The 14,001-nt window shown below is 36.3% G+C and overlaps 1 long non-coding RNA gene across 2 annotated transcripts in view; it reads left to right on the top strand.

The window, feature by feature from the left end:
- LOC134578641 (uncharacterized) overlaps positions 1-1,465 on the top strand; it is a 55,329-nt gene extending 53,864 nt beyond the window's left edge. For both annotated transcript variants that reach the window (XR_010086115.1, XR_010086114.1), the window contains one exon: positions 901-1,465. This is a non-coding gene — a long non-coding RNA (uncharacterized LOC134578641). The remainder of the gene's footprint in view (positions 1-900) is intronic.
- The last annotated feature ends 12,536 nt before the right edge of the window (positions 1,466-14,001 follow it).

Genomic DNA, 14,001 nt, shown 5'->3' with positions numbered 1-14,001 from the left:
TCACTTAACATACTTCTTGTAGTTGGTTTTATTTTTAAGGAAACCAACATTTCCCGTAACTGACCTAACGTAAGAGTCTTTTTCCCCCCAAATATATATTTTGGTCATAAGTTTGCAACTTGACATTCAACTTCTATAATGAACTTTAACTCACTGTTGAATAAACCTCACTGACTTTTTATTGTGGGTGTTTATTTGGGAGAAACACTTTGCCATATATTCTCCAAACAGATTAAAAAATCCATTTCAAAATTAAGGCTAAATTAGCTAGGCTATGACTGAAGCTAACTTGGAAAAAAAAAATTAACTGTTCAATTTGGGCCTAAACGTTGCAATTTGTTCTTTTAGATAATATCACTGTTATGAAAGGTAAACAGCCAGAAATTGTTTTGCCCTGTAGAAGACATAGCTAAAATAATTAAATTGTGTAATATTTGGGACTTCTGTGGATGTAAGTTGGACGTACTTAAATTATTCTGCACATTCTCTTTTTACTTCTATTTATTTTTATAATTAATTTTAAGATGTTGAGGTTTATTCTCTAAATATTGAATTGCAGTGAATTGAACAATAATTTAAAAAAGTTTAGGCTGAAAAATTAAAGACATCAGCCGAGTTGGAGAATTTCCCCAAATCAGCTTTTTTAGATTTTTTCCCTTTTTCTTTTTGGGTATCCTTTTGAACTTGAGTTCTACAGCACGAGCTAAGGAGAGAGGATGCGTGTATTTTTATTGTTATATTTATAGCAGACACGATTTCGTGGCTAATCCACCTCTACTGAAAATAATAGGATGGAAACATAACAAGGTTGCAAGAAGCAAAGTGCTCTGTTTACCAACTGATGTACCCTTATGCATCATCATGTGCATTTTATGTTCCATTTTATTTTATATTTTGCAGGAGCAGTTAAAGTATCTTTAGAAGAAGAAAAAACAGTTTTGATCCCGCCGACCTAAGATTTTTAGGAGAAGCACCACTTGTTCCCGCTTGCTGTCTGTCTCTATGAAATTATGTTGTTGGTCCAGGCAAATATGGCGGATGTGGCAGCCATGACTCTGTCCGTCTGTCTATCAAGCTTATAAATACAATGACCAAGTCAAAGACAAACTAACAGATTGCAAACCCACTGGTATATACACTGGACTATATTAAAATGTGCAATCTGTATATTTAATGAGGATTGAACCAAAAAGCTAGCAATCTATTTATCCTCTCTGGAAAATTAAGCTGGTATTATCGATTCATTTCTGATAGGTTCAGCTCATGTATATCTCCCCCTCTCATACACCTCTGGTTTTATTTAATTTACAACAGATCCTTTCATTATAGAACTCTGGGCCCCACAGTGATTGGCATTGGGGATTCATCCTATGGAAAAGGTGTCATTAAATAATTAAGCAATAGAGATGATGGCTTCTTATTCCTTTACACAGATGAAATCGATTAAAAGTTTTACTAATTTATACTTAAATTGGTGTTATTTTAGCCAAATCATCTTTTTTATTGAGCTTGGAAATAAGGAGACATTAGTACTTAATAAAATATTACGTTTAAGGTAACTCTTTCATGAAAGATGACTTGCTAGGAATATTAATATACATCCCTGTGTCATGAAGGAGTTAAAGCAAATACTGAACTTGAGCTGATTTTTTTTTAATGCTAGGGTTAGCATTTTGGGTTACCACAATGCCAAGTCACTCAGCAAAATGTCCAGAACCACAGGACTTCAAATAGTCTGATATCATGAAATTCCTTTCAATTTGCCAACAGTACAGGCATGGATTAAATTAAAATGGTGGATTTTTTTTTAAAACCCATTACTAATTAATGATAATAATAATAATAATAATAACTTTTGTACCATCCATCCTTCCTGTCTACCTCAACTTGCAGTGCTTCCGTATTGCCCCCAAATACTGTCATAGGTGATTTTACAACAATTTCCTGGGATTTGTAGGACACGTTAATGTCCTATAATAGAAAACGGACAACTGAGCTATAACTTCTAGAAACCATTGCTGGACCCATAAACCGCTGCTTGTAGGATAAGGTCAGTAGTGCTAAAGGTAAGTGAGCATGATAATTGTCTAAGGTCACATTTTGTTTTCCTGAGAGCTCATTGGAGAAGTTACACTTCCTTGGGGGGGTTTGCATCAAATCCAATAAAATCAAATGTGTGTATCTTATATTTTATTATTAATGTATTGTTTTGCATACACTTTATATAATGCATTCCAAAGAGAGTGAGCCACATCTTGCCTGGAGTGCCTCTTTAAATACGACTATAATGATCCTTAGTCTAATCGTCAAAGACATTCGGTGGTTGCTTTTGAAAGGACACCTTGAAATGGCAGTATATACAGAAAGCTAGTTGGGCTTTCATAATAGTGAAAAGGAAAGAGGGATTCTGTTTGCAATTTAACAGCCGGTAACATTCAAATAACTGGAATTATGTGCTGAGGTTAATTAAAAGAATTAGATAATCACCTTGGAAAAGGTAGCACAAGATCGAAATTAGACTCAGTAAAATGTTTCTCTTTGTGTGTGGCAGACGATAAATGCTCCAGATATTCTGTTAAATTACCGCAGGAGAGTCCCAGTTGCGTCAGAGGGGTAGGATGATCAGCGAAGTCTCCTGGACATATTAATCTTACTGGCCCAGATGTCAGGTCTCTGCTATCCTAAATAAGGTTGCCACATCCACCATTTTATCTTGTCTATCTCAATTCTTCATGCTAACGAGCATCACACGAACAGAGCTTCCCCGCTGTGTGTGGTATTCATGCACTTCACCAGGAAGAGCAACCAAGAAGACAGGGAAATTCACAATCTCCCTCCCCATAGCATATGATTTCTACATACTAAACAATACAGAAGGGAAATGTGTAATTGGAAATATGAACTATAATCACAGTGATTCATGCGTCCAGGCATAGACATGTACTAAGCCCCTAGAGCAGGCTTCCCCAAACTCCGGCCCTCCAGATGTTGCTGAACTACAACTCCCATGATATTCAGCCTATCTATTTCATTCATAGAATCATGTGAGTTGTAGTTCAGCAACATCTGGAGGGCCGGTGTTTAGGGAAGCCTGCCCTAGAGAATTACTTTTCACCAAAGTTTCTATTGGAGTGTTCCTGTAATACTGTCTATGGATTTCTGTTTTTTATTTGCTTTTGTTCCTCTGATGTCTATTTTGAACCCCGTGTGTACCTTTGTTCTTCAGTGTCTTCTCAATTGTCCTATTGTTCCCCCTCCCCCCTTCCCCCCATCTCTCCGTGTTCTCCTCTGCTTTCCACTGTCTGTCTGGTGTCCTTCACTTTCCTCTAGTGACCCACTATATCTGTCTAGGGTATCTGGTTTTCTGTCCCTCCACTTTTTCAGTCTAGAAGCATTCTATGTTTCTCTAGTGCCCCACCTCCATCCTCCATTGTCCTTGTCTGTCTCTACAGTGCCCCGCCAATATGTTATAGTACCCTCTCTGTCTCTCTAGCATCCGTTTCTGCTTAAAAAACCCTGACTCTGATGAATTAATGTCCCATTGAGATCATATAAAATGTACATATTACTAGCTTGATGTTTCAAACTCTGTTACAGATAACAAAGAATTCATATGAACTCTGAAACATTTGGAGAAAGGGCAACAACAAAAGAGTCAGAGGGAACCGGCAAATATATTGTGTAGTTTAGGATTTCCAGATCCACCATGCTTTCTTGGACTCTTACCACAATACCACCATACTGCCCTTATGTATGTGGAATTCATGTGCTGTGGGACAGTAATCAAGTTACGCCTGCAGCATATGAATTCTCCATACCACAGGCAAGCACTTTTTAAGTACCAGAATATTAGTACAGTGGGCAATAGCTTTCAGCAGGCTTGTCTCCACTCTGTCCTCAGGAGCAGCTAATAAAATAAATGTAAAGGGCACAGCGTACATTAGCATGTGGTCCATGTAATAATTAAAGATGTTCTAATTGATTGAAGATGTGTTAATTAACGACGTCTCAGACATTTGGCCTATTTTTAGTTCTTAAGAGCCACACTTCGACCACACACTCTTGCGAGGTTTCAGAACGGCTTAAGCCAGGGTTGTGAATCTTCAGCTCCAAATGTCGATGGACTACTATTCTCAATATTCTTTGAATGCAACAGAGAAATAGAAAATTAATCAGGTTGTAGTCCAAAACAAACTAGTTTGACAACCCTAGTTTAAACCTTCTGCAATTAAAATAATTAAGCAAAGTTACTGAAAATAAAGACATTACCTAAAATATATTTCTTCCAGGATCCTTCAAATGAGAATTTAAAGTGAATTTTTAAATTTAAGGTCACAATGGCTGGACTGTAAGTCAGCTATGCTTTGACCTTAAATTTTAAATTCACTTTGAAATCTCACGTTGGTAAATAACATTGTTTTAGCCAAAAGAGGCAATTAGTTCCAGGATAAAGAGTTGTGGAATTCTACATTTGGCCCTGGAATAAATGTAAGTAAATAATATTTTTTCTAAAAATGTAGAATGTAAAGTGGGTGCAATAAATATAAATAGCCACATGGACATAGAGGAATTAGAAAAAAAGGTCTGTGATCGAGAGGACTGAAAGACTAAACAATACTCTGGCTTTATATTAAAAACAAGTTATTATTTTTAACACTGGTATGTCCCGTTAAAATGTAAAAGGCCAATCTATGACTATAGCTGAGTTTAAGATTTTTTTTCCCATTTTAGTTTCACATTTGCTATTCAGATTTTAATACATATTTGATACATTTTGGAGTTTACTGAATAAACCAAAAAAAAAAGAAAAAAGGAAACAACTTGGACAGTGTTATTCAGTAAACTAAATTGTAGTGAATTGAAAATTAAATGGCAATATTTGGGCTAAATCAGCTGATTTTGGAAAATTCTCCACCATTACGAGTTCAATTCTCGAAGGTTCAAAGCTTGATAAATGTTTGTGTAAAATTCTCAGGAATGCAAAGTAAACTTAGAGAGATTTTTACAGCATTTTCAGCCAAAACAGCCGTTTCCCAAATTTTCCCAGTTGAGCAATTTTAACGTAAAATTTTAGGTTCGCTTTCAATTCCTAGCAATTTACCCTTTAGTGAATGCAACTGTCACTGTTATGTTTACCCATTTTTGTAAATGTTTTTATTTTTAACACACAGCACAGAGATCTTTATTTAATGGTTACTAGACCCATAATGTCTTTTCCAAAATCCCATGGGAAGCACACGAAAAGTGCTGACCTGCAGTATATAGAATTCATATGCTTCAACAAGAAAATTTACCAATTATTTGAGGAGAGATTCCAAACAAACAGTCATAATAAATTATAGTAATTGAATTCCATCCTCCCACACTTTTCAATTTCTGCATTTTAATGGAGAGTGCTTATAAAAAAGCATTTTTAGGGCTGTATTATAACCTTTGTAATGATCATCAGTCAGAAATGGCAATTTGGCCATTATTGACTTTAACCCCTTAAGGACACATGACTTGTCTGACATGTCATGATTCCCTTTTATTCCAGAAGTTTGGTCCTTAAGGGGTTAAAGGACCACTTTAGGCACCCAGACCACTTTAGCTCAATGAAGTGGTCTGAGTGCCAGGTCCCCCTAGTTTTAACCCTGCAGCTGAAAACATAGCAGTTTCAGAAAAACATTGAGGGTTAATCCAGCCTCTAGTTGCTGTCTCCCTGACTGACAGCCTCTAGAGGCGCTTCAGCGATTTACAAGGAGTAAATGGCACTTATTTGACGCTGGACGTCCTCACAGAGTCCAGTGTCAAAAAATATCCCCATAGGAAAGCATTGAGTAATCCTTTCCTATGGGCGGGTTTGAATGCGCACGCGGCTCTGGCTTCACTCAGAAGCTGACGTCGATGGAGGAGGAGAGGTCACAAGTGCCGAGGGAGCCTGACGCTGGATTAAGGTAAGCAAATAAATGGTTGATTAACTATTCATTCTCCGTGGAATGGGCCCTAGTCACCTAAACAGGGACTAGGGTTCTATAGCGTTAGGAATACATTTTTGTATTCCTAACGTTATAGTGTTCCTTTAAGTTTTGCTTAAGTACATTTTACTGGTCCTAATTCCTTAAATTGGCATTCATTTACTGCCCATGTAGCATGTCATTGTGCATGCACATGAAGATCTAGGAAACATGCTCCAATCTTGTTGCATTCTCCATAGTTCCTTGTTTTGTATGGTCCGATGTCCGTTATGTGCTGATGTACAAAGATGACGTGACTCATGGAATCTTCATTTTCCAGGAGTTTCTGTTAAAGGTCTATTGATTTACTCTTTTGGACTCGGTGCAAATATGAAGATTTCAATGCCTTTGGCAACCAAAATTAAGGTAAGATTTCTCACAAGAAATTCATGTGTGAATTTCTCAAAGATTAAAGGGACACTACAGTCACCATAATAACTATAACTTAATGCAGTAGTTCTGGTGTCTGCAGCCTGTCCTTTTTAATGTAAACACTGCCATTTCAGAGAAAAGGCAGTGTTTACATTACTGCCTAGTAACACCTCTAGTGATAGTCACGCAGCACCTACATTCAGCATCCCCTTGCTCTACTTGGAGACATTGAATGCCCCCCATAGATGCATTGGTCCAATACATCTGTGAAAGGGACAGTAAGTGATTTATGAAATTAGTAAGTACACTGGTGAGTTAAAATGCTGTTTCACATTTTACATTAAAAAAAATAGCATTAAGAAAAGCAATCCTATTACATTAAATTCTTAAACGTTGCACAGAATTAAATGTAAATATGGCATCATTCACACATTTTGTGTGTCCTGTTAATTCTAACTTTTAGTTATATGTAGTTTACCTCCTGTAGTAATGATTGTAAATCTATAATGTAAGTGCAAATCTAAAAAATAGAAAAAAAACTTTTCAAGCCAATTTTGTGAATGGGGAGTCACTGATTAGTTGAGACCATCAGCTGACCACTCTCAGCCAATCAGCGGCCATGCACTTTGCGCTTCCCGAATTTCAGAAGCCGGATGCCGGAAGCCTGGGGGAATTTGAGATCAGCACTGGAGGCAACTTTGAGGTTAAACTGTTCAAGAACAGTTTAACCCCTAATATAAGAGTACACCCAGCGGCCTCCTGGCACCAAATCAACTCCATTTAGATGAACTTGTTATGGTACATAAGGTGCCTAAACTGACCCTTTACATTTAATTCCTAAACGTTGTGCAGAATTAACCTTAAATAGGTCATCGTTTATACTTTCTGTGGGTTGTATTAATTTTAGCTTGTAGTTATATGTAGTTTACATGCTGTTTAAAATTATTTTTTCAAAATATAAAAAAAAAAAAAAAAGATATAATATGTATATAAAAATATATCATCAGGGCTCAAAATATCCATCTGCCACAAGCCCGACTGGAGACTTAGTCCTGGTGAGTATGCTGTAGGGTGCACTGTTAAATAGCTTTTAATGTCTTTCCAACAAAGGACTTCGAATGTTAAGCCTTGATATCAACCTATCAAAAAACATCAAAATATTCAAATATTTTTACTCCCTTTGTTTAAGTAGATTTTTTTTTAATAAACCCTCACCTTAATTTATATATACTGCATTGCACTGATAAATGAGCAGGTGGCCACTATCCTGGATAGGGCTGCCTTAAGGCGACCTTACACTGTCAGTTCTCGGAGTATTGTGTTTACATTTTGGGATTAATAGACCCTGGTATCACACACTTTGCGAACTGTCTCCTTGTACATTAAATCTCTGCATTGTGCTAGCCCATTGATTCTTCACTGTGTTTGAGAGGGACCTAAGATCATTGCATTAGCTTGGCAATTCATTCTCTGGACTGCAAAATTAGTCCAGCGACCAAGTCTACAATTACAGTAAAGTATGAAGCAAAACAAATTCTGAAAAACATATTTATTAGACTCTACCTAGTGTCAATAAATTCTCCATCCCCCGGAGAAGGCAAGGACTTTAAGTAAACAATATATGTTGACATATCTGAAAACAAATGAAAGTTAAATGCCCCTTTCCTAATTACATACATTATTATTATTTTTATTTTTATTTTTCTCATAGACAGATCACAGAGTCTTGATAAACACTGTACAACAGTTATACTCTGTAATAACCGACTCTTGTTAATTTCCAGGAGAGGGGAAGATTTTGGACAGAGTATTTGCAATGTTGATATATTTTATTCTGTATACACGTACTGGTCATTTTGCCTGTATAATGTAACTGTGAACATCTGTGAATTATCCCTGTTTTGTAGCAGATAGAGTTCCTATAATAGTACATTTCAATTAAGTATAAAAAGGCATCAAATGTTGCTGCTTAAAATGCACACTTTAAATGTCACAGGGGGTTATCAAGCAAATTTGAGGGCCCCCCATACCTCAACACCCTATCCTTTTTTTATTATTATTATTATTATTATTATGTAATAATTTATCAAGGCAAATCATGTCTTTTAAGGGTCTTTTTTTATATAATGTTTTGAATTGATGTTTGGAGAAGATGATGACTTGTGTGATCATTACTCAACTAAGCTGAATTAATGTATGTCTACAATTATTTTATTTTACAGGTCTAAACATTTTTTAAGGAAAAGTTCTGTAAGCCCGTTGGAATTGTGTCATGATATTTACAGCAATTAGATCCAGGGAATACGGGCATCTCCCTGGCAGCAGTGTTTGGTAAGAATACACAATATTAATATGAGGATTGGGCACCCTTATGCAATAAGTCTGGGAGGGGCGGAATGGGTACATATATGGACCGGGGGATTGGCAGGTAAACCAGGTTGTTAAAATAGGTTGGAACACTTTTCATGTATCCTTGATTAGGAGGAGCTTGGGGGAGCCACATTGGGGGGGAGGGGGGGGGAAGGGTCTGACAAACTAAACATGAGTTTAGTCTAAGGCAAAGAAAATTATTTTTTACTGAAAGAACACTAAGGATGTGGAATTCTCTGCCTGAAGAAGTGGTTTTATCAGAGTCCATACAGATGTTCACATAGCAACTAGATGCATACTTGCAAAAACCGAATATTCAAGGATATCATTTTTCAACGTAGGGTAATAGCTTCTTGATCCAAGGATTAATCGGACTGCCATTCCGGGGTCAAGAAGGAAGTGCTTCAAACTGGGGGGATAACCTTCTTTTGGATCAACAGCAAAAAACAAATGTGAGGAAGACTGAACTTGATGGACGCAAGTCTCTTTTCAGCTATGTAACTATGTAACTATGAGTTAGACCTTAGCGTATAGAATACAAGCGGTGCTAATAATACAATATACATTATCTTCTAGTCTGAACAGAATTTATATGATTCAAGCAATGTAACATAACAGTTAGGGTTGCCAGTTCACCATATGTTTGTAGGACACTTTACATTTCTGCGTTCTGTAAGGTAAGGCTTGAAAAAGTTGCCCAGCAGCAAGCAGAATCCAGTTACTTGTATACAAAATGTAAAAGTAATAAAATGTAAAAGTATACAAAATGTAAAAGTAATAAAAATAAATATATCTGATGTTTGCTATAATTTCTTAGGCATCTAACATGAGTATAGCACTGCCATCCCATAAACAGTCATTTGAGGGGTTAGCAAGGATTTCTGGGAGCTGTAGTCAAATTGTCAGCTTCATACTGTAGTTAGCTAATACTTGAACTAAAACTCCCACAAATCGTGTATTGCAGTATTTTTGGAGCAAAATAAGTAACACTGAAGACTGAGGAAGGGGCAGGAATGTTTGTAGAGTTTAAAAAGTCAACCAGTAAACTTGATTTATAAAAAAATATTTGATAGGTCACCTTATAGCTTCTATATCTTTATCTAGTGCTCAACGAAATATAGTGGACTCCATTAATAGGGTAGTTGTTTTGTTCATTTATTTTTGTTTGTTTGGGAAAAGGAAATTCTTAAACGCTATAGTGTAATCGTAACGCTATAGTGCCCATTCTAATAGTTGGATAAGAGGCTGTCTTCCAAATGAAGCAAAAATATTAAACACATGGTTTTACTTACCTTTTATCCAGTGCCGAGACTCACTATGTGCTGCTCCACTCTCTTCAGCCAATGGTCCTCGTAAACGCAAGTGCCACACACACATCCAATCAAATACTTCTTATTAGGAAGAATTTAATGCAATACTTTCCTATGAGATGCATTTGATTACATGACAGAGTTTGATTCTATTGTTGTAGAGGAAATGCCTGTCATTGTGGTTATTAAGTTAAATGGTTATTCTCCAAACCAGGAATTGTTAGCGCTTAATCAGAGAATAGCACATTTTATGTTAAAATAGACACAAAAAAAAAATGTATCCAGCATGGGAATGTCGGCTTAAAATAATCCCAAATCATACCCCAGGTTTATGAACAAACTACTTAATATGAAAGGTTTATCTGATTATTATTATTATTATCTAAAGTCTGTTTATTAGTTCCAAAATTATACTGGACAGGCTAACAGAATCTTGCACCAAAAATATGTCAAAAAGACATATTTCTAATGTGCGTAATTAATCGTTAAAAAAATATCTATACATATATGTTTTTACTAAAATTTGCACAAATAGTTCCCAAGCTCTAAAAGCTTAAATGTTTTAGCTGCAGAATTGGAATCTGCAGCTTAGTGAAGATCTGCCTGTTTTTTTCCCAGTACTTACCTCTCTGTTATTGATGGACATTGTCCAATGAGATACTTTTCATGGCAAATCTCCAATCCACAGCTTCCCTTGATAAAGGTGACAGGTGGTTTTATTTTTTTACAAAAACAAAAAAAAAATCTTTCTTCAGTTCAAGTGTGATTTTTGACTCATAATATTTATGTGTCCATTAAAAATTTGACATGCTATATCAAACTGTTGTGGACTAAAATTCTTATCAGGCTCCGCTAACTTGTGGCTGGCCTTGGTTGAAGTTAAATTCCTAATGAGACATTTAGTTTGCAATTGCCTTACTATCTCATTATGTCAGATGTATATTTTAATTTCAACCAGCAATGGCCAGAATTTCACTGAGCATGATGGGGTTGTAGTCCAGAATCGGCAACTTCTAGCAGTCAATTTGGTGTGGCATAAATTTCAAACAGAGTGGCTTGTGTTATTTTCCTATGGCCTGTACTTAAGTAGAGGTCAAAACCCATAACCAATTTGTTTTGTTTTTTTAAAATCAGAGTTAAATGTTTAAATTGCCTGAGAGCCAGGAGTAGAACCTTTGATACTCTGTGTGTCACTCACATAGCCATGGACCGCCTGTCCAGGGCATCTGGAGTTAGAATGCAGTGCATGCTGACACCAGATGCAAAAGTTGCACAAAAGTGATATTGCCAACCAGGAAGAGAGTGTTCCAGCTGGCTGATTGACAGCCCAGGCAAGGAAACATTTTAAAGGGACAGGGTCTTAAAGCCTATGGGACCAAGTTCTTTGCACTATAACCATTTCAGTAAGATGAAATGCTTATGGTGCTTAGAGTGACCCTTAACGTGTTACTATCCAAACTTTAGATTTTCAACTTTTAGTAAATATTCCTAAATGTTTCATTTATATTGTAATACAATTTATCTATTAGCTATGTTTTTGCACAGTTTGCACTCCAACTCTCCTATATGTAGGGTTAACACTAACCCTAGCCCTAACCATCACTAACCCTAACATAACCATAACCCTAATATCACACCTAATTGTAACATTATCCCTCACCCTCTCATTAACACTGACATCAACACTAACCCTAACATTAACACTAACCTTAACACCAACACTAACCCCAGCCCTAACCATCACTAACCCTAACACAACCATAACCCTAATATCAAACCTAATCGTAACATTATCACTCACCCTCTCATTGACACTGACATCAACACTAACCATAACACCAACCCTAAAACCAACCCTAACACGATCACTAACCCCAGCCCTAACCTCACTAACCCTAACACAACCATAACCCTAATATCACACCTAATTGTAACATTATCCCTCACCCTCTCATTAACACTGACATCAACACTAACCCTAACATTAACACTAACCTTAACACCAACACTAACCCCAGCCCTAACCATCACTAACCCTAACACAACCATAACCCTAATATCAAACCTAATCGTAACATTATCACTCACCCTCTCATTGACACTGACATCAACACTAACCATAACACCAACCCTAAAACCAACCCTAACACGATCACTAACCCCAGCCCTAACCTCACTAACCCTAACACAACCATAACCCTAATATCAAACCTAATCATAACAATATCACTCACGCTCTCATTAACACTGACATCAACACTAACCCTAATATCAACACTACCCTTAACACCAACCCTAACATTAACACTAACCCCAGCCCTAAACATCACTAACCCTAACACAACCATAACCCTAATATCAAACCTAATCGTAACAATATCACTCACCCTCTTATTGACACTGACATCAACACTAACCATAACACCAACCCTAACATTAACACTAACCCTAACACAAACCCTAACACTAACACTAACCCCAGTCCTAACCATCACTAACCCTAACACAACCATAACCCTAATATCAACGGTAACCATAACCCTAATATCAATCCTAACCTTAACATTATCACTCACCCTCTCATTAACACTAACATCAACACTAGCCCTAACATTATCACTAACCCTGATATTAACAGAACCGCTAGCCCTAAATTATCATATAATATACAAGATATACAATGGTGAAGTAAGTGTTCGGGTAAAATTATGTTTTTGCACAATTCTGGAGGCATCATCTATAACCTCAATGGCATTATCTACCCGTGAAGATTACTGTTATGTATAAGAGAAAGCATTAGGTTGCTAGGATAGGATCCTGCAAAAAATAGGGCACATTGGCAGACTTATGCAATGTATGATCATATACTTTAACTAAACCCCCATTGGTTTTGCCTAGGTGAGGTGTTTTAAAATAAAACCATTACATTCTGTGAGCTTTGTGAATTGTATTTAGTGCATAAGTGAGTGCTTTTGATCTTCTATGTTATATACATACACACACACACACACACACAAATAAATAGAGATAAAGATTATAGATTTGGACAGTTATATATATTTGTGTTTATTTAAGAATATTAGATGGATCCAACTCAGGAAAAATATGTTTAGGTCACAGGAAATTAACCCCTTCATGAGCAGTGATGTGTAAATACTTTCACGATACAGTTGTATTTGCCTAATCTGTTGTCATATGGGATCATTTTCTAGTTGCCATCAGAGTCCTGAAAGTTGCCAAGTTGTGCAATGGGCAATGTACCTAAAAGAAGATGGCATTTTAACAGAAATTCCAAAAATAAAATATTATAAAATTATGGCAGGAATACAATGTGTTCATAATCGTACAGTATCTGTTTGCCATTTTTTTTTGGTTTTTATCAAACCCTTAAACTTATTTAAAAGGTTTGAAAATTTTGTTCCAAAAAATAAATAAATCATATTATGTCAAATTATAAAACGTCAAGATATGACAAAGGGGAAACGTTGTCATTTAAAGGGGTCTAATGCTTGTTATCTTGTTTCAGGGAAGGATCAGTATACATGCTAAGATAATCTGTTCTAAGTTGTGAAGGCATCTGGAATGTCATCAGGTAGGTTATAGATTTGTTCTGTAGGGCATTCTCATTGTGCTACATATCAGTATTAAAGGGATCTGTAGTACTCAAATAATGACTGCATTGCAATCATGTTATGAATTTAGAGCTTTGCAGATATGCAATGCATGCTGTAGCTATAACAGCTATTGCACACAGTAAATAACCTATGTGTATACTTGCAAGATTGCAAGGTAACATATTTGTTATTGAGATACAAATACTGCATTAAAAAAAGTAATTTTCAATACTTATTGTTCCCTGTCAGTAAAGTTGCCTAGAAGCACTTTTGTGACCACTTGACAGTAAAGAGTTAAGAAAACAAACAACCACACCCACAATGTGCCCAGAAAATAAT

This window comes from Pelobates fuscus, chromosome 12, assembly GCF_036172605.1.
Source record: "Pelobates fuscus isolate aPelFus1 chromosome 12, aPelFus1.pri, whole genome shotgun sequence".
Taxonomy (NCBI): domain Eukaryota; kingdom Metazoa; phylum Chordata; class Amphibia; order Anura; family Pelobatidae; genus Pelobates; species Pelobates fuscus.
This window is presented reverse-complemented; position numbering and strand designations above follow the sequence as displayed.